The sequence below is a fragment of the Lipotes vexillifer genome, unplaced genomic scaffold, assembly GCF_000442215.2.
Source record: "Lipotes vexillifer unplaced genomic scaffold, Lipotes_vexillifer_v1.1 scaffold1477, whole genome shotgun sequence".
In the NCBI taxonomy this organism is placed as follows: domain Eukaryota; kingdom Metazoa; phylum Chordata; class Mammalia; order Artiodactyla; family Lipotidae; genus Lipotes; species Lipotes vexillifer.
This window is the reverse complement of record NW_006776536.1, coordinates 68,833-93,215: the sequence shown is the minus strand read 5'-3', so window position 1 is coordinate 93,215 and position 24,383 is coordinate 68,833. Positions and strand designations below refer to the sequence as shown.

The following is a 24,383-nucleotide window of genomic DNA, read 5'->3' as shown; positions in this document are numbered from 1 at the left end:
AAGCCCCGGCTTGCTTTTACTTTGTTACAGTAAAAGCACTTTGTTCTTAGAAGCTTCTAGAAGTTTAGTGTTTGGTACAGAAATAGGTAAAATACTAAATTATAAGCTGGCTTCTTTGCTCTTTATCTTTACGTACAAAGTACAACTGTTAAGCAGTGGAAGGAAACCTTTTTTTAGAAAGCTTTTCTGTTTATCTCCTTTTCAAATGATGTATAACATATATGACGTTTTTAAGCTCTACTATAAATGAACAGTGATTTAGCAAATCTTTTCTTTCTTGTTGTAGAATATGCATAACAAATTTACATTTAACCATTTTTTAAAATTAATAAATTTTATTTCATAAGCAATTTTAGGTTCACAGCAGAATTGAGGCAGAAGTACAGAGCCAGAAGCCTATATACTCCTTGTCTCCCCACGCGCCCCCCTCCAACCTCCATGAACCTGTGTTGACACATCATTATCACCCAAAGTCCGCACACTACATTAGGTTCACTCTTAATGTTGTATGTTCTGTGGGTTTAGACAAATGTATGATGGCACGTATCCACCATTGTAGTAGTTTGTAGAACAGTTTCACTACCCTAAAAATCCTGTGCTTTGCCTGTTCATCCCTGCCTCAGACTTAACCCCTAACAACCACTAATCTTTTTTTCTTTCTTAATATTATATAATGAAAACAGGTGTATTTATAACTTCAGCACACTTCATAAAATCATTATTCACTGAAAACAGACAAATGTTTACAAAGAACATTTAACTTAAATTTCATAGTAGCTTATAAAATGGCACTTGAAAGAGTGACCTGTATAAGGAAATAAGAGTCTTGTCAAGAGACAGTAAACTATAAATATAAAATATACCACAATGTTAAAAACCTTAGTGTTCTATAAGAAAATCAATAAATATAGCTTAATCTTTCTGGGGGGAAAGGTATTAGCATTACATATTTAAAATACAGATTTTATATATGAATTCAATACGGAATACATTTAAACCTTACAATGCTACATAGTCATCGTCTGTTTTGTGGAAAACAATAAAAATATGCACTATTATGTATAAAATAGATAACTAATGAAAACAGATTGTATAGCATAGGGGATTCCACTCAATGCTCTGTGGTGACCCAAATGGGAAGGAAATCCAAAAAAAGAGGGGATACATGTGTCCGTATAGCTGATTCACCCTGCTGCACAGAAGAAACCAACACAACGTTGTAAAGCAACTACACTCCAATTTAAAAAAAAAAAAGTAAATTGAAAGAAAAAAGAAAGAATAAAATTCTTAACCACACACAAAACAATTATATACTTTTTGAATATGTGTACATCAAACCAAAAGGTTAATTTTACTTTTTCCTTTATTGACAACTTTGGGTGCATTTTTAGGTTTTGGTTCCCAGAGGGCATTTATTACAACGCCCTCTTGAAGCCGCACCTCTGTCCAGGTCGCCAGCCTTTTTCTTGTCTGTTATTTCCTTGACTCTGTTCATGTATACTCTGATTCTTTCCAATTCCTGCTTTACTGGATGTTCCTTAGGATTGACTCCCTGAGTTGCCGCATAAACCCAAAACATTGAATTTAATGTGTAAGCAGAAACTAAATCCACTTTTGCTTGTTTAAGTGGGTCCAACTTCTGCAACAGCTCATTTCTAGAAACACACATCATGGTCTTCAGCATCTCATCCACAGCCCCAGTGGAATTCTCAAATGTTGATAAATATTCATGAATTTCTCCTGGATAGTCTTCATTAATTTCTTCATCTGCCATTATTATCAACTCTCAGGCCTTCCACTCCTGCCTCCCAGAAAGCAGTTGGCGGCGGTGACATCAGTGGCACACAGGCTCTGCCCACAGCGAGCAGCGCTCTCCGATGACCTCACTAATCTTTTTAATGTCTCTATAGTTTTGCTTTTTCTAGAACGAATTATAGTAGGAAACATGCAGCATTGTAGCCTTTTTAGACTGGCTTCTTTCGCTTAGTAATATACGTTTAAGGTTCCTCCATGTCTTTTCACGGCTTGAGAGATCATTTCTTTTAAGTGCTGAGTAATATTCCATTGTTTGGTTGTACCAGTCTATGCACTCACCTACTGAAGGACATCTTGGTTGCCTTCGAGTTTTGGCAGTTATGAAAAACCTGCCGTAAACATCTGTGTGCAGGTTTTTGTGTGAACATAAGTTTTCAGTTCGTTTGAGTAAATACCAAGGAGCATGGTTGGTCTCATAGAATGAGTTAGGGAGTATTCCTTCTGTTTCTGTCTTTTGGAAGAGATGATAGAGAATTGGTATAATTTTTTCTTTAAATGTTTGGTAGAATTCATGAGTAAACCCATTTGGACGTGATGCTTTCTGTTTTAGGTTATTAACAATTGATTCCATTTCTTTAATAGATGTAGACCTATTCAAACTGTCTATTCTTACGTGAGTTGTGACAGATTGTATCTGTCAAGGAGTTGGTCCATTTCATCTAGGTTATCAAATCTATGGCTATAGAGTTGTTCATAATATTCTTTTGTTATCCTTTTATTGTATATGGGATCTGTAGTGCTTCCCCTCTTTCATTTCTGATATTAGCAGTTTAGGTCTTCTTTCTTCCTTAGTCTGGAAAAAGTCTTATGAGTTTTATTGATTTTATTTTATTTTTGAAGTATCAGCTTTTGGTTTTGTTGACTTCCTCTGCTGATTTCTTGTTTTAAAATTCTTTTATGCTCTAATTTTTATTGTTTCAATTTTCTGCATAGTTTGGAATTAATTTGCTCTTCTTTATCTAGTTTTCTAAGGTGAAAGCTTAGATTATTGATTTTAGATGTCTTCTAATATATGCTTTCAATTCTATAAATTTTAATCTAAGCACTGTTTTTGCTGCATCCCCCAAAGTTTAGTAAGTTGTATTTTCATTTTGTTCAGACATTTTTAAAGTTTCTCTTGAGATTTTTTTGTCTTTGATCCATGTGTTATTTAGAAATGTAACGTGTAATCTTCAAGTACTTTGGGTTTTTCCAGCTATCTTTCTGTTACTGATTTCTAGTTTAATTGCATTGTCACTGCCGTGGCCTCTCCCGTTGCGGAGCACAGGCTCCGGACGCGCAGGCTCAGCGGCCATGGCTCACGGGCCCAGCCGCTCCGCGGCATGTAGGATCTTCCCGGACCGGGGCACGAACCCACATCCCCTGCATCGGCAGGCGGACTCTCAACCACTGCGCCACCAGGGAAGCCCAACGTTGTATGATTTCTGTTCTTAATTTGTTAAGGTGTATTTCATAGAATGTCCATCTTGGTGCGTATTCCATGTGTGTTTGAGAAGAATGTGTGATTTGCTACTGCTGGATGAATTAGTCCATACATGTCAATTATATACGGTTGATTGATGGTGCTGTTGAGTTCAGTTATGTCTTTATTGATTTTCTGCTTGCTGGATTTGTCCATTTCTGATAGAGGAGTGTTAAAGTCCCCAGTTATAATAGTAAATTCATCTATTTCTCCTTGCAATTTTATCCGTTTTTGACTCATATTTTGATGCTGTTGTTTTGTTTTTGTTTTTGTTTTTGTTTTTGCGGTATGCGGGCCTCTCACTGTTGTGCCCTCTCCCGTTGCGGAGCACAGGCTCCGGATGCGCAGGCTCAGCAGCCATGGCTCACGGGCCCAGCCACTCTGCAGCATGTGGGATCTTCCCGGACCGGGGCACGAACCCATGTCCCTGCATCGGCAGGCGGATTCTCAACCACTGTGCCACCAGGGAAGCCCAGATGCTGTTGTTAACTGCATAACATTAAGGATTGTTATGTCTTCTTGGAGTATTGACCCCCTTTTCATTTTGTAATAACTCTTCTTATCACTGACAACTTTCTTTGCTCTGAAGTCTTCTCTGTCTGAAATTAATATAGTCACTCTCTGTTTGTTTTAATTAGTGTTAGTATGGTCTAGCTCTATCCCTTTACTATTAACCTGTATGTGTCTGAATTTCAAGTGAGTTTCTTGTAGACAATATATGATATGCCCGGGTGTAGGTTTTTGTTTTTGTTGTTTTGCGTTTATCCTGCTTGGTGTTCCCTGAGATTCCTGGATCTGTGGTTTGGTGTCCGACATTAATTTGGGGGAAATTCCCAGTCGTCATTGCTTCAAATATTGTTTCTCTTCCTTTTCTCTTTTCCTTCCGGTATTCCCATTGCATGTATGGTATACCTTTTGTAGTTGTTCCACAGCTCTTGGATATTTTGCACACCGCCCCCCCACCCCCATTTTTTTCCTCTTTGCTTTTCCATTTTGGAAGTTTCTAGTGTCATATCTTCAGGCTCAGAGTTTCTTTCCTCAGCTATGTCCAGTCTACTAATGGGCCTGTCAGAGGCATTCTTCATTTCTGTTACAGTATTTTTGGTCTGTAGCATTTCTTTTTGATTCTTTCTTAGAATTTTTATCTATTTGCATTATTTTATCCATTATTGCATGTTGTCTGCCTTTTTCATTAAAGCTGTTAGCTTTCCTGGTTTGATAATTCCAGCATCTCTGGCATACATGACTGGTTCTGATGCTTGTTCAATCTCTTCAAACTGTTTTTTGTCTTTTTAGTAAGCTTCGTAATCTGTTTTGAAAGGCAGACATGATGCACTGGTAAAAGGAACTGTGAAGAATAGACCTTTGGAAATGTAGTGGTAAATTGTCTGGGGAGGGGAAATGTTCTGTAGTGCTGTGATTCAGTCTCAGTCTTTTGGTGAGCCTGTGCCCCTGAACTGTGAACTTCACCAGTGCTTCTCTGCTTTTTTCCTTTTCTTAGGTGGTACAGGATGGCTAGAGTGGCCTGGAGTTGTGTACTTCCCTTTCCTCATGCGGAAGGTTAGAGGGGGCTGGAGTTGGATATTTCCCTTCCTCCAGGTAGGTTAGGTTCTGGTAAAACCTCAGTGGGTTAGGCTCTGGTAAAATAGGTTTTTTTTTGAAGGTGAGCTTTGTTAAGAATGGAATGTCCTGACATATTTCAAAAAAGAAAAGAAAAGAAAATGTTCTTTTTCCCCTCCCAGAAACACGAGGGGAGGGGAAAAGTCTATTCACTCACCTACTGAAGGACATGTTGGTTGCTTCCAGGTATTGGCAAGTATGGATAAAGCTGCCATAAACATCTGTGTGCAGGTTTTTGTGTGATCATAAGTTTTCAGCTTCCTTGGGTAGATACCAAGGAGCACGCTTGCTGGATTGTATGGTAATATGTTTAGTTTTGTAAGAAACTGCTAAACTGTCTTCCAAATGCCTGTACCATTTTGCACTTTCATCAGCAGCGATTGAGAGTTCCTGTCGCTCTACAGATCCTCACCAGCATTTGGTGTCAGTGTTTTGGACTTTGGCCATTCTAATTGGTGTGTAGTTGTGTCCAATTGTTTTAATTTGCATGTTTTTGGTGACATAACGAAGTGGATCACATCTTTGTTAATGACTATATTTCAATGGATAGATAAAAGAACCTTGGTGCAGATAAAATCATTGTTATTCAGGTTCCATGTGTTTGTGGATGACCTGGATTGTTTATCCTGTGGTGGTCCCCACAGTGTCCTGTGACCTCTGTATTTAGACATTTCTCTTTTTTTTTCTGTTATAAACTCTTTGGACATTGTTATATATAAGACTTTTTTACTCAGGATAAATATCTTAGTATGAACTCATTAAAGCAGAGTAATTGGGTCAAGGAATGTATAGATTTTTAACACCCTTTGATATCTATGGCCAGAAAAATTACCTCAGTTTATGCTTTTATCAGCAGTTCCAGCCAGTTTTATATTAATGTATATTTAAAATCTTTTTTATTAGGGGAAAATTTTAACACAAATATAGAATAGTGTAATGAACCCTCAGGTACTCAACTCCAACAACCATAAACCCAAGGCCAATCCTGCCCTACTTACTCCTTCAACCCCCACTTCTCTCCTGGATTGTTACTATTTTAAAACTCTATTGAATTGTAATAGAAATATAGAAGAGTACACATCATAAATGAAATTTTCACAGTCTGAAACCCACCTGGGTAATTGGGTCCCGGGTATCTCCTTTGTCCCCTTTCAGTCATACCCTCCTCTCTGCCGAGGGCAGCCAGTATCCTGATACTTAACTGTATTAAGTTTTGTTCCTTAAATAAATAGACTCTTATGGTATGTTCACTTGTGTCTGAGTTTTCCTCTTGACATTGTGTGTGAGATTGTTGGGGATATACCTAGAAGTGAAGTTGCTAGGTCGTAGAGGTGTGCATATATTCCATTTTGGAAAACTGTGGCTGCATCTACTAAAGTGGCTGTACCAGGTTACACTTCCCGCAGCAGTGTGTGATGTTCCGCTTACTCCATACTATCATTAATAGCTCATATCTTTCTTTCATGCTTTTCATTTTAGCTACGCCCCTAGCTGTGTAGTGATACCTTAACAATAGTTTTAATTTGCACTAGTGAAGTCAAGCACCTTTTCATGCTTTTTTTGGTTGTTTAGTTATCCTTTTTCATTTTTATCTTTTTAAAATTGTATTGAAGTATAGCTGATTTACAATGCTGTATTAATTTCTGCTGCACAACAAAGTGACTCAGTTATACATACATATATACACATACACACACACATTCTTTTTCTTTTCCTTTTCTTTTCATTCATTCATTCATTCATCATTCATTCATTTATTTTTGGCCATGCCACGCAGCATGTGGGATCTTAGTTCCCCTACCGGGGATTGAACCTGTGCCCCCTGCAGTGGGAGCACGGAGTCTTAACCACTGGACCGCCAGAGAAATCCCAATATATATGTTCTTTTTAATATTCTTTTCCATTATGGTTTATCACAGGTTATTGAATATAGTTCCCTGTGCTATACAGTAGGACCTTGTTGTTTATCCATCTTATATACAATATTTTGCATCTGCTAATCCCAATCTCTCAATCCTTCCCTTCCCCAACCCCCTAGTTATTCTTTTTTAACGAAGAGTAATATTTGTCTTCTTTTCTTTTGTTTATCGTATTAACTCTGTTGCTTCATAGCAGTTATCCCCAAACTTAGTGGTTTATAACAACAGTAAACATTTAATATCTCATTGTTTCTGTGGGTTAGGAACTTGGGAGCGACTTGGCTGGGCCATTTGGCTTGGATGTTATCAGCCTCTGAAGGCTTGACTGGAGTTGGAGGATCCTTCCCAAGGTGGCTCATTCACATGCCTGGCAAGTTAGTCCCGGCTGTCGGTGGGAGGCCACAGTTCCTTTTCATGTAGGCCTTTGACAGGATTGCCTAAGTGTCCTGTCCTCAGGACATGGTGACTGACTTTCCCCTGAGAGAGTGATTTGAGAGAAATAGCACCAAGTGGAAGCTATCATTTTTATGACACAACCTCAGAAGTCTCAGTGCATTTAACAGCGGCCATGGCTCATGGGCCCAGCCGCTCCGCGGCATGTGGGATCTTCCCGGACCGGGGCACAAACCCATGTCCCCTGCATCGGCAGGCGGACTCTCAACCACTGCGTCACCAGGGAAGCCCGTGGACATATTTTCAAACACAACAATTGGTAGGGTTTCTTTTATTCTGGATATGAATCTTTCAGGAGATACAAACATGGTGAATATCTTTGCCTACTCTGTGGGTTGTCATTGTGTCTTTGGAGGAAGAGGAGTTAATGTAATTCAATTGATTAATTTTTCCTTTATGGCTAGCCCCTTACATATTACTTTGAAGAAAATCTCAAAATAATTATCTTGTTTCTTCTGTAAATATGTCAGTATAGATCTTTCAAAAATAAACTTTTTTTTGTTTTAACCATAACATAACCACAAAACTATGACGTCTAAATAAAACTCCCACAAAGCAGTTGCTTGATACTATCCAGTACCTAGTCGGAGTTGAAATTTCCCATTGTCTCAAATGTGATAATTTTTATATATACAGTTTTCTAATTTTGGCAAATCAGGATCCGAATAAGGTCTACCAGTTAAAACAATCCCCCCGGGCTTCCCTGGTGGCGCAGTGGTTGAGAGTCGGCCTGCCGATGCAGGGGGCACGGGTTCGTGCCCCGGTCTGGGAGGATCCCACATGCCGCGTAGCAGCTGGGCCCGTGGGCCGTGGCCGCTGAGCCTGCGCGTCCGGAGCCTGTGCTCCGCGGCGGGAGAGGCCACAGCGGTGAGAGGCCCGCGTACCGCAAAAAATTAAAAAAATAAAAAAATTTTAAAAAAAGGTAAAACAATTCCCCCTACCTCACTTGCCATCTGTGGAAGACCTCAATTTTTTTTGTCTTGTAGTATCCCCACAGTGTCCTCTGCCTTGTAAGCAGGTAGTTGTAAGTTTCTCTGTTTGGGCGTAACCTTTCCTGCAGTCTCGCTCATGTGTCTTCTTTGGTTGTGATCTGTCTCTGGAGGTTGAATGTGGACCCAAATTGAAATTTTTAAAGGACTTCCAACCTAAATCACATTGAAATCCATTCAGATTATAGTTCTAGACTTAAAATGTAATAATGTTTGTTTTGAAATGTACTCTGTGTGTTTGTGAGGCCATCTGAGAGTGCATTTTTTGTTTCTTTAGAAGACTCCACACTGACTGTAAGCCTTGCCCTCTTGAAGATACCACACCCTCTCTGGTAGTTTAAATGTTGCAGGGCATAACATAAGGTGGTGTGATACTTTTTGCAAAGCCCCACCTCCCAGGTTTTTTGTTTTGTTTTGTTTTGTTTTTTCACTTGACATATTGTTGGTGCGACAATATTATGTTAATTTCAGGTGTACAGCATAGTGATTGGATATTTAAATACATTACAAGATGATCACTACCTAAATCTTATTAATTAGACTTTCCATGTTAACCACCTACTTTTTTTTTCCCCTCCTTGTACTGTCCACTAGCTTGCCTTCTCTCATGGCTGATTTTTTGAGTTGTGATGACTTAAGTTTTAAGGGTTGATGACTCAGAATCTTTTTAGGCCACCTTAAATTTCCAGTCTTCCCCAGTTTCTGGCTTTCCCTTCTAGCAGAAAATTTAGCGCCGAAAAATTACAAAAATTAATGACGTAATTAGGATGAATGTTAGAGAAGTAGACAAAGTATTTCTTAAAATTCATGTATGTGTAAAGTTTCAACTTAGTTGTTTTCTTAACAGTTCTGAAACTGATTACTGTGATTGGAAGGAGCTGGGTAGGTAGAAGGAGATTGTCACTTTGTCTGTATTGTTACAGTAGTTTAGAAGAATGTATTTGTGTATTATTTGTATAAATTCAAATGATTTATTATAAGAATGCAAAATATGAAAAACAAAGAAGGCATTTCTCTAACTCCATGTCATGGGTTTCCTTAATGAAAGGGTGACTGGGTGCAGTGAGCCTGCCGCGGTGCCAGCTAGAAGTCAGGACACCTGGCTTTGGTGTGCTCTGCAGAGCAGGTCTCAGTATACATTTGTTGAATTAAAACAACAAAAAAAGTTGTTTTAATACACACAGTATTTCATTTATTTTTTAAATTTTATTTTATTTATTATTTATTTTTGGCTGTGTTGGGCCTTCGTTGCTGCGCGCAGGGGCTACTCTTTGTTGTGGTGCGCAGGCTTCTTATTGCGGCGGCTTCTCTTGTTGCGGAGCACGGGCTCTAGGTGCGCGGGCTTCAGTAGTTGTGGCGCACGGGCTTCGTTGCTCCACGGCATGTGGGATCATCCCGTTCCAGGGCTCAAACCCATGTGCCCTGTATTGGCAGGCGGCTTCCTAACCATTGCGCCACCAGGGAAGCCCAAATTGTACTTTAAAAGTGTGGTTCAACTTCAATTAAGAGCTAAATTTTCAGTGTTTTGTTTTTAAATGAGTGTACATAAAGGATACCAGTTGTTGACTATAATTCTTTCAGCAAATATCTGGGTGCCTGCCCAGTGCCAGGCCTGGTGCTTTCAATGCTTTGGTCACATGTGGTTTAAAAAGATGGCATGCTGGTGCCCTCAGTGAATCAGGACAGTGTCTCAATAGAGATACAGTGCAAGCTACATATGTAATCATAAATTTTCTAGTGGCCTTATGAAAAGGAAACAGGTAAAATTAATTTTAATGTATTTTATTTAACCCAGTAATACAAAATATTGTCAGTTCAGCATGTCATATAAAATTATTAATGAGATATTTTCACTTTCTTTTATATTAAGTCTTTGAAGTCAAGTGTATATTTTACACATACGTACTTCTCAGTTCGAACTAGCTATGTTTCATGTGTTTAAAGCCTTATATGGCTACCGCAGTGGACCACATAGATCAGATTATCACCACTGTTATTATTGCTCACGTGGAGTGGCAGAGGACACTGACTGGGAACGCAAGTAAACGGTGGCTTAAAGGGCCAGAGGAGATGCAAGGAGATGAAGTAGGAAGCTGTTTTTGTTCTCCGGGTGGTGGCAGAGGAAGATGAAGAAGGGGAGATACTCAGAAGATGGAGTTGACAAAATTTTGATGAATTGGATATTGGAAGGGAAAAGAGGAGCCAGGCTCTGTCTTTTACAACTGGGGTGTGCCTTTTCTGGGACAGGGAGAACTTAGTGAGGAAAAGGTTTGGTTGCTGGTCAGTGTATGATAGAGAGCAAAAACCCATTTAGGAGATACTAAATTTAATGTGCTTGCAAGACATCCAAGGGGAAATGTCTGCTAATAGTTGGGAACCTGTGTTTGAAGTGCAGAGATGGCCTTAGTTGGTTTTATAAATTTGAATCTCAACTGTGTTTACAGAGGTATATTTAAAAACCCGTGGAAACAGCTTCATTTATTCAACAAAACCATTTTTTTTTTTTTTTTAAGTCTCCCCAGGCCTTGTTTCGGTTGCTTCGGCAACAGGGTGAGTAGAAGACATGGAAGTGGACACCCCAGCCACTGTAGTCAGCTGGGGAGAGTGTACCTAGGTAGTGTCCACAGTCTGAACCCTGTGGGAACCTCTGCCTCGGAGGAGACCGAGAGGTGGCCAGTGAGAAAACAAGGTGGGTGTGATCTCAAAGAAGCCAAGTGAGGAGAAGGTGCCAGTAAGGAGGGTCTCCTGGTGAACAGTACTGAATGCTCTCGAGAGCGAGGTTGAGAGGAGGACAGAAGAGTTTCACTTAGATTTAGCCCCATCTGGAGGTCACTGGTGACTTAAAAAGGCAGTTTCAGTTGAGTGGTACAGATAGACACCAGATTGGAATGAGCTGAAGAGGGAATGCTTTGAGACAAAGGGCTCCTTTTCTTACTTTTAAATAACCACTACAAACCATTGAGAAGACAGGCCCAGTAGAAAAATGAACAAAGGATATAAACAGACAGTTGGCAGAAAAGTGAAGTATAAATGGCTCTTAGACATGAACAGTGCTCTTAAGAGAAAAAGACATTGTTGGGCAAGGGTGTGAGGAACCTGGCATACATACTTCCATTGGTGGTGGGAATGTGGATAGCAATGACCTCCAGTGGCTATTGTGCAGCTAATTAGAAATGAACATTATTTAATCCAGCAGTTCCACTTTTGGGAACCCTGGCATTTTTTGGTGATAGTGAAAATTGAAAACTAGATGGTCCATCAGTGGTGGCCTGATTAAATCAACTGTAACGTAAAGGAAAGTCAGTATCAGCTAAAACTTTTTTTTTATTTTTTGGCTGCGTTGGTTTTTGCTGCTGTGCGCGGGCTTTCTCTAGCTGTGGCGAGTGGGGGCTACTCTTCGTTGCGGTGCGTGAGCTTCTCATTGCGGTGGCTTCTCTTGTTGCGGAGCACGGGCTCTAGGCGCATGGGCTTCAGTAGTTGTGACACGCAGGCTCAGTAGTTGTGGCTCACGGGCTCTAGGACACAGGCTCAGTAGTTGTGGTACGTGGGCTTAGTTGTTCTGCGGCATGTGGGACCTGCCCGGACCAGGGCTTGAACCTGCGACCCGTGCAGTGGCAGGAGGATTTTTAACCACTGTGCCACCAGGGAAGTCCCGCTAAAACATTGTATTCTTCAAAAGGTAGAATTTGGTTTTGTTTTTTTCTACCATGCTATAAACCAGGGACTTTGAGAGTGATTCTTTCCCCCCATTTTAAAAGATTGAAAAAAATATCAGTGGGTCTGGTATAGGCACAGAATGTATGTGAAAATATGCCTTTGAAGAGCGATGTTAAGCCTGTCATTCTCTCTTGACTTTCTGCCTTTTAACACACTTCACATGAATTATGAGTCTATATTCCCGTCTCCAGATGCCTGTTAGGGTTCTTTTTAAAGGATCCTGTCCTGTTTTATATATGTTCTGAGTTGTATACCACAGGAAAGATGGGTATAACATATCTTACCAGCTTCATGGATGAATTCACACTCCAGTTTGCCTTACTGCATCTAAAAATAACCATAGTTCCTATCGTGAGAGCATCATTTTACTTGGTTTGGATCATTGGTAAAGTAAGCAAGCATCTGATGTTGTCTGAGAAAGCTGGATGTAGCAATGGTGATTATACTACAGCTGCCTGATGGAGGAGGAAGACTTCCTTTGTCCACCTTCTGTGAGGGAAGGGACAGTACAAACCTCTGTGCTATATGTTCTCCTGCCACCTACGTTAACCCGGTTTTACTGATCGTCCTGCTTTGGAGAAAGCAGCGTGTTCACATATGGACTTAAAGCAAAAACAAAAAACTGGGTACACCCTAATAGACCAAATCAGTCTCCCAGCAGAGTACACTGATATTGTAGTGGGTTGGCCAGAAAGTTCGGTTAGTGAATATGTTGTTCAATAAAGATCTTCGTGAAAATGAAAAATGTGTCTTTTATATTTACTTTAAACCGAACGAACTTTTTGGCCAACCCAATATAACTTTAAATTCTCTGTCATTGGGACTCTCTACTTTTAAGATCTTGTTTAAATTTAGTTAATTTCATTTAAGAGTTTGAGTCTGTGGTTATTCATTGATTCCTTTGTCTTCATTTCTTAGAGTATCCTGCTTTCACTTACATTTTATATTTCTTCTTAGGGCCGCAGGGAAGAAGTAGTTGAGGGTTTGAAGCATCTTAAGTGATCATTTAGTTTATAATCATCTCATTTTACAGATATGAAAACAAGCTCAGAGAGAGGAGTTTACTTGCCCAAAGGTTGACTGGACTGAATGCATGTTCTCTTGGTTTTCCCCATTAAATTTGGTGAAGTGAGGAGTAATATGATACCCTTGTGTCATCAGGGTGAGGTAACCTGCCATAACTTTGAGGTGGGTGTGTGGTTTTATTTTTTTGGAAAGATTTTTATGTATTTATTTTTTGGCTGCGTTGGGTATTTGTTGCTATGCACAGGCTTTCTCTAGTTGCGGTGAGCGGGAGCTGCTCTTCGTTGCGGTGCGTGGGCTTCTCATTACGGTGGCCTCTCTTGTTGCGGAGCACGGGCTCTAGGTGCGTGGGCTTCACTAGTTGTGGCATGCGGGCTCTAGAGCGCAGGCTCAGTAGTTGTGGTGCACGGGCTAAGTTACTCCGTGGCACGTGGGATCCTTCTGGACCAGGGCTCGAACCCGTGTCCCCTGCACTGGCAGGCAGATTCACAACCATTGTGCCACCAGGGAAGCCAGGGGTGTGTAGCTTTAATTACACTGCAACAGTCTTAATGAAGGCTTTTTTTCCCCTTCGGGTCCTAGTTGCGGCATGTGGGATCTTTGTTGCCTCATGTGGGATCTTTTTAGTTGTGGCATGTGGTCGGTCAGGGATCTAGTTCCCTGACCAGGGATCAAACCCAGGCCCCCTGCATTGGGAGCACAGAGTCTTAGCCACTGGACTGCCAGGGAAGTCCCGAGACTTTTCATTTATATGCTGCACTAATTTATTTTTAGTCATGGAGACAATCTAATGGAACGCTCTTTATATTTTTTGGTTGAGAAAGTTGAAGCCTAGAGATGTAAACTTACCCAAAATTGTAGACCATAAACATTTATCCTGTGCTTAGTTTTTAATGTGAGTCGGAGCAGTGCTGCCCAGTAAAATGGTATTCTTTGTTTGTCAGCGTGGCTATTTAAATTAAAAGAAAATTGAAAATTTAGTTCCTTAGTCTTACTAGTCACGTTGCAGGTGCTCAGTGGCTGTGTGTGGCAGGTGGCTTACTGTATTGTACAGTGTAGGTCTAGAGCATTCCCCTCAAAACAGTTTTTTTTTTTTTTTTGATAACTTTAGAAGTTTTAGTGGTGGGCACCAAGAGTTATGAGTATGATTAGAATTGCCAACTAGAAATCAGGTTTGTGTTTAAACGTAGGAGGAAAAAAATCACTCAGAGCTTGTGGCAGTGCTATAACCGGTTGTGACTTGGGCCCTTCTTGCTTCATATTTCATCTGTTCTTTAGGACAGTAACCAGGAGCCTATATGAAGAAGGGCTTTTCCTTTTCCATCTGTCAGGTATCTTGGTTTGCCAGTTGAAAATCCCATCCTTGGGCTGAATTTTCAGTGATACATTCATTCATCTTCATGCTGCTTAACGTGTTTTCCAGACTCTGTACTTCTATTTCACATATTAATCACTTGGTTACTAAGATGGCCTACAAAAAGTTTGATGTCTTTCTTGCTTTTGTACTCAGGATTATGGAAGTTTTTACATCAAATTAAGCTTGATGTGTAACCATGGCTGAGCCAGCTAAGTATAGCTTTGTCGATTGGAATCATATAGTCTTTTGTACCATTGCTCTACATCTCTGCACACTGTTGTTGTAACAGGCAGCGTTGGATTTCTGGGCTTTACTTTGGATGCTAATTTACGATTTGGCTCGATTTTAATAGCGACTTAGATTGGTTTGGCTTTCATGTACGATGGCAGTGATTTGCGTGTCCATTAGGGTGCATAGCAGGACGATGACGTAATCCAGTCAGGTGCCAAAGTTTTTACTTAGTCCTTTACGTACCTGATTTTGCTTTTAAAAGGTGGTAGTATGGATTTACCTTGGGTGTTTTATACTTTAAAAAGCAGTCTTTTTCCATTCTTGTCACAGTAATTTTTGATTAATGCTTTAGAAGCCTGTATTCTTGCCACAGCTTGTATTAAATTGATTGGTTCTGAAATTAGCTGATAGTTACATATATATCTGTGTGTATCTATGTATATATATAAAAAATACATACATATATATTGAAAGATGCCTCTGAAGTCATCCAAATGATGTTACTTACTTAGTTTGTTTCTCCCAATTATGAGTGGTTGTGTGCTCATTTTAGATGATTTTTGTGGTCAAAATATGGGGGATTTTTTTAATTTACAGTGTGCTAGGCATTGAGGATAAAATGGTGAGCAAGACCTCATAGAGATGGAGTATCTTCCCATCTCATTATCTTGCATCTCTTTAGACTTGGGTGTTTTGGAGAGCATTTGTGAGCACATTTGCAGAGATAGGATCATTGAGATCCACATTAAAATGATAACTCTGATTGAGCTGGCCTACCTTAGGGCTCCCTGATGTTAATAAGAGTAGACTTGCTTGTTTTTGTGGGTCCAGGCTCTAGGCTGTATCACCTGTCTGTAACTGAGAGGTTGTCTTTAGTTGTTTGTGTATGATATGTGACGCAAGGAGAAAATATTTTCTTGCATGTTATGTAATAGCTACGGCTTCCTCTTGTGAATTTGCATTTGTGAAGAGTATCATGGAATTTATGGTAAAAAGTCATATGAGAGCATAGGGAGCAGGTTATTATTCCTTTTGCCCCAAAGTGAGTTTTTAAAAAATAAATAAATTGAGGGTTCATTAAGGGTTATTTGGAGTGTCCTTTCTTAATTATTCTCAGTGATAAAATAGGAATAATACCTAAGAGGTTTGAGAAGCATGTGTATAATGCTGGCACAAAGGGTTTGTAAGGGTAGATGTTCATTCTTGCTATTCTTGAGTTCTGTGACTAAGCAAGTACATATTTAGATACTCTTTAGCTGAGAATCTGTTCCTTTGCTGTTTTAGGCTAAACCAGCCCTCATTCTTCACTGATATTTTTATAATTATGTTCTTAACATTCTCTTCATTGGCCTTAATCAGGGTCAGTAGTATTGGAAAGAGGAGACCCTTTTTTATAGAGTTATGTTATATGCCTATTGAGGAAGATGTGGCTCCTTTAAGAAATGATTGGCAAAAATAAATACAAAAGTAAAAGTATATTATCTTTTTAAAAAAAATCTTTTTTTCCTTTTTTGAGGGGGCCCCTCTGGATCCATTTCCTCTGAAAGAATAATCTGATGATATCAACTGCTATAGACTGAATGTTTGTCTCCCCTCTAACATTCATATGTTGAAACCTAATCCTCAGTGTGATGGTGTTGGGAAGTGAGGCCTTTGTGGGGTGGTGAGGTGTGAGAGTGGAGCCCTAATGATTGGGATTGGTGATCCCAGAGAGTTCCCTCATCCCTTTCTGCCGTGTGAGGACACAGAAAAGGCTGTGGTCTATGAACCAGGAAGGGGGTCCTCACCAGACACTACAGATGCTGTGATCTTGGACTTCCCAGTTTATAGCAGTGTGAGAAGTAAATTTCTGTTGTTTGTTAAGTCATCCAATATATGGTATTCTGTTATAGCAGCCCGAATGCACTGTGACGTCAACTAGTAAGCTATGTATTATATTCTTTATTAGCAAATCTATATTTTTCCTCCTTTAGCTTGTATGACATTGTGCTGTTGCTCCCACTGCCTTTCAATAGTCTGCTCTCTAGCCATGCCCCTTTCTCATTTTTGTCCTTTAATCATGATGTAAAACTTATGGTTTCCTAGTAATTAAATACGAGGGGAGAATTCCTCCTTTTTCAGTTTCTGTATTCTTTGGGAAGAGCTTTTCATCGTCCTTATGGATTCCACCATCATCTGTATGTTTTAACTTTTAACACAAACATTTGTTTCCAGCTTAGTTAGGTTTTTTCCAGTGGGCTCATGTCATAGTTTGTCTGGATACTGTCAGTTCAGTTGGTTCCAGGCCAGCATCAGGAACTCTTTTGTCTTCATTTCTAAAACAGTGCTTTTCTCATTTCTCCTTCACCATCAGCACCCTCTTAGGACCCACAGGCTTAAAGCAGAATTTTTTTTTCCCCATTTTACTTCTCTCTCCATTTATTATTTCACCAAGTCCTGCTTCATTCTTTCTGTAATTTAATTTGCCATTGTCCATGGCCACTGGCACCATATTTAAAGCTTTGATTACTTTATTTTTATATTAGATTCATAAATTTATTGAAAGAGGAAGAAAGTTTAGAGTTACCTTAGTCCAGCTCCTTTATTTTGTAGATTAAGAAATGGATACTCAGGTCAAATGACTTGCCTTATGTCACACAACTAATGAGTAGCTGATGTTATAGTTCTCTGGTCTCAACATTTAATACTCCCTCCCAGTCTAGCATTCTTCTTAAAATGTTACTAGAAAAAAAAATTTGTCAGTTTTGCATATCTCCAGTTAAGAGTGAGCTAGCTTTAGGAGGTTGGATAAGATAAGATGACAGCACTTTTTAGTCACCCCTCCCTCTTTCCCCCTTCCCTGAAGGCGACTATATTACTTAGAACTCTTTTAGCCAGTTTAAAAACACATATTTACCTCCATATGTCTGAAGAGCATACTGGAAGAGTTCATAATTACATGCATGCTTGCTTATTTTTTTAGTTTTAAGCACATCTATTGATTTCCCTTTCTGAAAAGATATGGGAGATAAGGATTAGCTTACTCTTTTTCCCTCACTGCACCCTCTTCCCCACATTCTGTCTTCCCCATCTTTCCAATACAGTTTTATTGCAATTTTGGTTAAATCAATATTTATCCATTATTACTTGGGATGCTATTTATAGTGTCAAGTAGTAAATTATAAATACTTTTCCTAAACAACTTCTGGTATTCCGTGGAAATGTTGAGTCAACTTTTTTTTTTTTTTAATATATCAATCACTAATTTAGCCTCACACTTTTCACCAGTTACATGTTCAGGTATTCTATCAGCTTTATCTTTTTGAAGAAATTTTTACCTGCTCCAGACTGGACGGCTTGTCCTCCCTGCTGGGAACACAGTTGTCTGCTGGGACCCTGGGAGTTCATTTTGCCTCTCTCCTTCATTGAATTTCCTGTTCCTTTTTCTCTCTTGTTTTAGTGGAGCACAGTCTCTAGTAGTTTTCTATGAGGAAGGGGGTGTGGGAGGTAAGTCTTTTGAGACTTTCTGTGTACTCTTGATTGATAGTTTGGCTGGGTATAGACTTCTGGGTTGGAAGTCATTTTCCTAATATATTAGTCTGCTAATTATTCTCAGTGCCCTTTTAAATAATATCCCTTTTTTTTTCAATTTGATGGATACATTAACTTATCTTTCTGAGGATAATTTTTTTAATGTACTCTTTTTCTTGTATATTCTTTCCTCCATCCTGCATTTTTCTGTTTTGTTTTTCACTCTATGTTTCATGATAGAGGCTTTCCTGAGATGTTATTAGAACCCGTGGTTTTCGTTCACATTTAAAGTTGGGGTATATACACACACAACACATAGAGTTGAATCATATGAAATTGCCATTCTTTCTCAGCTTTGTTCACTATCTGTGAACATACTTAGTTCTCAGATCTTCATTTCTAAATCACACCCTCCACTAAAAGGAACCAGGGCTCCTTGGAGAAATGGGTGATTTTAGAGCTGGGGCAGAGAATGTACAAGATTAATCTAGAACATGTTGTTATGCAAGGAAATAAGGAAGTACTCAAAAAACATGGAAAGCACACAGTCCTCTGCTTGAAGGGGTTCCCACTGGCCAAATCTGGGATAAGTTGAGCATCAGAATGAATGGTGATATTAATAAATAAAATAAGAATCCGTGAGTCCATACTGATAATGAATTAAAGAATGAATGGGAAAAAGGGAACATAACCTTATTGGAATTACAATGTCAACTGATAAATGTAGAAGGAACAGTAGATTTACAAAATAAACATCATTTTATAACTGTCAGTAACAGTTGATTAAGGCAAGAATTGCCAGTGGATGCTAAAACTATTGGGTGAATGTTTTAAGAACATAATCTCAAAATATCTTCCTACAGATAATTTACTAGTTAATTACTAAGGGGAAACTGGTTATTTTACAGTGGAGAAATGAGGCAAATATCATCTTAACCAAGTGATCAAAATCCCAATAATGGGACACACAGACATTATCTTACTACTTATGTGATACTCTAGGAAAAACAAACCTCACTTAGCACTTGTGTGGTAGTACTGCCAGATATATATACCCTATATTCTTCAAAGATGCCAATGAAAGGCAGAATTGCTGAAGAACTGTTTCAGATGGAAACATGACATTAGGTGTGATCCACGATCTGGATTGAGATGAAGGGGGATTGCCGTAAGGGACGTAGAGCAGTTGGCGGAATTGGAATGTGAACTATAGAGTATGTATGGGACAGTTAATGTGTTGTATTCTTGACTTTGACTGTGGTTGTGGAAGAGAATACCCTTGTTCTTAGGAAATACACAGCAAGCTATTTAAAGGTAAAGGACGTGATGGCTGCAGAAGATGGGTGGAAGAGCAAAAGTGACACAGTGATTAGTTGTGAATCTAGGTGAAGGCTCTGTGGGAGCTTCTTGTAGTGTTCTTGCAGGTGTTCTGCAAGTTTACAATGAAGACTTTTAAAGAAAAGATTGGAGTGAGGGTGGTTGATTGGAGCCCCCACTCACGGGTGGGGGCTCAGTGACTGTGAACCTTTCAGCAGTGTGATGAGTTGAGCTCCTTTGGTTGGGAAGTCCCCAGTGTCAGGGTTTTCAGGTGTTTGTTTCTTGAGGTTAGTGATTAGAAGACACTTTCAGTTTTCATTCTGGCTGGGGGTGGGGTGGGCAGTTGAGGGGGCCTGTCTCTGCATTCTTTCCGCAGTTCACACAGTCCCTCTGTTTTCACTGGCAGGCCCACCCTCAGCTGTGCTGGAGTCACCATCCTTTTTGGCTTCCTCCTGTCATCTGATGGGGCTGGGAAGGACAGAAGAAGGCAAGGAGATTTGGGAATCTAAGTGTTCATTAAATAGCTTTTTCAACTGATATTCCTTTTGCTCCCTAATTTTGTTGGTTCTTGGGATTATGCCTTTAAAAAGCAAGACAAAACAACCAAAACAGTTCTTTTACTGTACTTTTAGAGGCATTTCAATGTGTGTTCAATATACATTGTTTACCCAGGAGTCCCAATACTGCATTTATATACCATTTCATTCTGTTTTCTATCTTTTGATCTTGTTTCCCACATTTTCACACTTTAGAAAAAAACAGATTTCTTATCATCAATAGTATAGACCCTCTCTTTCCCGTAATTAGTCTAAGGGAAAAGACTGAACAATTAAAGACCTTTTTCCAGAAAAGTGGGTTATGTCTCAGCATACTTGTTACAACTTAATAAGCACCTGGATTTGTGATGCTCTGAGCGGGTTGACAGCTGTCTTATCTTTTGGCTTCCCTGGATGGGAGTGTGCAGCACAGTGAGGCAGGCAGGTTGGTACAACTCTGCTGGGAGCCTGTGATTGACTGACTGGCTGGAAGTGGGTATTGACTATAATGGGGTATTTTTTTTTTTTTTTTTTTTTTTTTGGCTGCATTGGGTCCTTGTTGCTGCACGCGGGCTTTCTCTAGTTGCGGCGAGTGGGGGCTGCTCTTTGCTGCAGTGCGTGGGCTTCTCGTTGCGGTGGCTTCTCTTGTTGCGGAGGGCAGGTCCTAGGCATGCGGGCTTCAGTAGTTGCGGCCCACAGGCTCAGTAGTTGTGGCTTGCAGGCTCAGTAGTTGTGCCCGGGCTTCCTTGCTCGGCAGCATGTGGGATCTTACCCGACCAGGGCTCAAACCCATGTTGCCTGCTTTAGTAGGTGGATTCTTAAGCACGGCACCACTAGGGAAGTCCAGAAGTGGGTGATCTCGGCTGGTGGGAGAAAAGATTGTAGGTCAGTTGAGGGTCCTACAGCTACTCAGATTAAATGTCAAATGTATGTGTGTGTGCGCAGGCGTGTGCATTTTGTGGAGTATATAACTTCATTGGATTTTTAAAGGGATCTGGAACCCCTTACACAGAGTGGTTGTGATGGGACTAGAATTACCTATGACATTTAGAAATGTACTCTTTACACTAACATGCTAAGTTGGTCATGTGGTGGCACATGATCTGTTCTTATGATTTAAAGCAAAAATTTAGGTGATCAATTAAACACTTTTTTAAGTTTTTATTGAGAAAACATTTCACTGGTAAAATGTTTTTTAGAATCACATATTTTCTTCATTTTAAACTAGGTTTGTTATAGTTTTTGTTGATTCATTTTGTTTCTTTTAGCAAGTGGTTAGCATTGTTTCTATTTATTTTGAGGGAAAATGTTGAGTTGATCAGAATGTAGTGTGAATTTTGTGGAACAAAGGCATTAAATAAATGGCATTTATTTTGAGATGCCTTGTAGACTGCACCCTTATAGGATTTCTGATTGGTATATTGTCCACAGTTTGTGTCTTTTCCTGCAGTATTTAGTTATAAATGAAGTGCCTTGGAAGACAGTTTAAATTTATAGTCCTTTCATGTGAAGCATCTGGTTAATTCACATTAGAGACAGGATTCGGCTGCAGCTAGTACTTAAGTGAACTTAATGTTCTGCTCATAGTTCCTAGTAAGTTACAGTTGTTTAAAGGTATTACACGGGGCTACTTGGGGACATTTAGAGGGAGATAACTTTTAAAACTTGTTTTAGTGTTGTAAAATATGGCATCTTTGTAGTTAACCCTGTGTTGAGTAAGAATATCATTGTTGTTTTCATAAGACAAAGATAAGCATATGTATTTTTTCTTATTTGCTCACTGATAGTGCTCTTACTGTGTATCTGTTTCTGGGTTATTGTTTAGTGTGGGATAAAAGCTTAGGGAGAGGGATGACAGTGCCTTTTTTCCTCTTGTTACATAGAAAAAATTTCAATTAGCTAGTACTTTTCAATCCTCTGAGGTATAGTTGTGTGTGAATGAAGACCTTGAACCAGTACCTTTAATGGCAGCTCTCATCCGAACAAAAGAGAACACGTTGTCATTTTTGCTCTTTTTTTCTTTATAGGGGAACTTCTGTTTCATGTGCACCATCCCGCTTTATTCTGCTAATCTGCTAATGCAGTAAATTGGAAGACAACCGTTGCCAGGATAACCTGTAATGGGCAAGGAGCCACAGAAAAGAAAACATTTCTTTTAATTTTTAAACTTGGTTTGAAAGGTAAGGTCACAAATTATGAGGAGTTTCCTTCCATGAGTTACATCAAGGAAAGCAGTTTTCTGTCTTGAGACCCTGGAGTCTAGGTGGACCTGGTCTGGGTCATCACTTTGAGCCAGGTACCACCTGGCTCCGTGGCGCTATGGTGTTTTTAGAAAGTTAAATAACAGGCTCTGTAGTTTGCTCTGGTATGTCGTAGAATCTGCAGCACCCATGGGATTCCCACTTGCCACGGGATGGGGGTTGGGGTGGGATTGAGCTGGGCCCTAAGGACTAGACAGGCCTAGCAGGCTGAAGTAGCAATGCCAGAGAAAGACTCTGCTCGTGGAGACCAGCTACTGCTTCTAGGTCATCTCTCTGTGTGTGTGTGTGTGTGTGTGTGTGTGTGTGTGTGTGTGTGTGTGTGTGTGAGAGAGAGAGAGAGAGAGAGAGAGAGAGAGGGAGAGACAGAGAGAGAGGGAGAGACAGAGAGAAAGAGAGGGAGAGACAGAGAGAGAGAGAGAGAGAGAGAGAGAGAGAGAGAGAGGGAGAGACAGAGAGAGGGAGATTTGTGTTTGTTTCACACCAGCCAAAGGACATCTGGCTTCTAGCCAGCCACCTGACTCTTTTGAGTCTTAATTGCTATCATTTTGCAACTCTTTACTGAATTTTTTTGTGAAAGACCAGAGGTTTACTTTGCATATTTGGCTTTTGGGTCAATTGGCACTTAATAGAAAGTGGCCCAGTAGGACCTTTTTGGGGATATGCACATATACTTAATCCAATTTCATTTGTTCCATAGTAACTGGAGGAGCAGGTGGACATAAACCATTTAATCATCTACCTTTCAGGCTTCACTGTCTCAGGAGATACTATAGTTGTTCTGTTGTAACAGGTCTCTGCTCCTAATCCCCAGGCCCCAATCTTTCCTAGGCAGTAAGCCACTTTGCCTGTGCTCTCCCCCACCTCCAGTCCCTTGTGAATAACTCTTCCTCAGCATCCCCTTCTGCTTACACAGTGAAGCACCAACTCTTGTAGAAAGGTTCTGATTTGTCCAGTTTTTATCTTCATATTATTCTGTATAAATCCTGATGGGGAGAATTCCCTTTAAGTAGTCATTCACTCTGAGCACCTTGTCTCATATGGTTTTGTTTGTTTGTTTTTGCTCATGTGGCCCAGCCCTTCCTTTTTCTCTGCCTTGGGATAGGTTCTAACCCGTAGGTATGAACTCTTCAGTTTCTTACCTGCCTGACTGAGTGGAGAATTCAGTTGAGGGTTCAGATATAAGAAGTCCAGTAGTATGCAGTGATAAGCTATGATCTGACTGTCAGATTCATTTATAGTTAAAACGATTATCCATTTTTCTATTGTGATGCTGGATTTCAAAAACTAATTTATTTTTTATTTATTTATTTATTTTTTTGCGGTACGCGGGCCTCTCACTGTTGTGGCCTCTCCCGTTGCGGAGCACAGGCTCTGGACGTGCAGGCTCAGCGGCCATGGCTCACGGGCCCAGCCGCTCCGCAGCATGTGGGATCTTCCCGGACCGGGGCACAAACCCGTGTCCCCTGCATCGGCAGGCGGACTCTCAACCACTGTGCCACCAGGGAAGCCCTCAAAAACTAATTTTTAGAACTCTTTATAGTATTACACATATTAGCTTTTTTTTTTTCAGTTGAGGTATAATTGACGTACTAGTTTCAGGAGTACAGTATAATGATTTGATATTTCTATATTTTGATAAATGATTACCACAATAGGTCTAGTTATTAGTTATCATCCTTACACATAGTTACAGATTTTTTTTCCTTGTAATGAAAACTTTTAAGATTTGTTCTCTTAGCAACTTTCAAATATACAATACAGTATCATTAACTATAGTCACCATGCTGTACATTCTATCCCTTGACTTATTTATTTTGTAACTATAACTTTGTATCCCCTTCATCCATTTTGCCCACCCCCGTCATACGGTTTTATTATTCTGTGTATTTGATTTTATGCCTTCCAGGGCTCAGCTCTCTTTCCACCTTTTTTGTAAAACCTTTCTATGTTGGTCCAGTCCCTTTGTGGTCATTCCTTTTTGAACTCTTATCATTAAATTATTTTAGGATTACTGTTTTTCCTTAAGTAGATTTTAAGCACTCCTGAGCTAAGAGTTTTCACTTCTACTTTATGTCTAGTACATTTTATGTTATAGGTGTCATTAATTGTTTGGTGGTAGGAGCTAAAATTTCAGAGGCATTTCTCAGGATAACAGTTTTAAAAATCTCCCTTT

General features: G+C 39.8%; 1 protein-coding gene and 1 pseudogene across 2 annotated transcripts in view; one reads left to right on the top strand and one right to left on the bottom strand.

The window, feature by feature from the left end:
- PPP6R3 (protein phosphatase 6 regulatory subunit 3) overlaps positions 1 to 24,383 on the top strand; it is a gene marked incomplete at its 3' end in the record, with an annotated part of 111,024 nt that overhangs the window by 18,432 nt on the left and 68,209 nt on the right. The window contains exon 2 of the mRNA XM_007450450.1: positions 21,977 to 22,129. The remainder of the gene's footprint in view (positions 1 to 21,976; positions 22,130 to 24,383) is intronic.
- On the bottom strand, positions 1,333 to 1,774 carry LOC103090278 (nuclear nucleic acid-binding protein C1D pseudogene; annotated as a pseudogene). Its single transcript, XR_456950.1, has one exon. The product of XR_456950.1 is annotated as a nuclear nucleic acid-binding protein C1D pseudogene (transcript).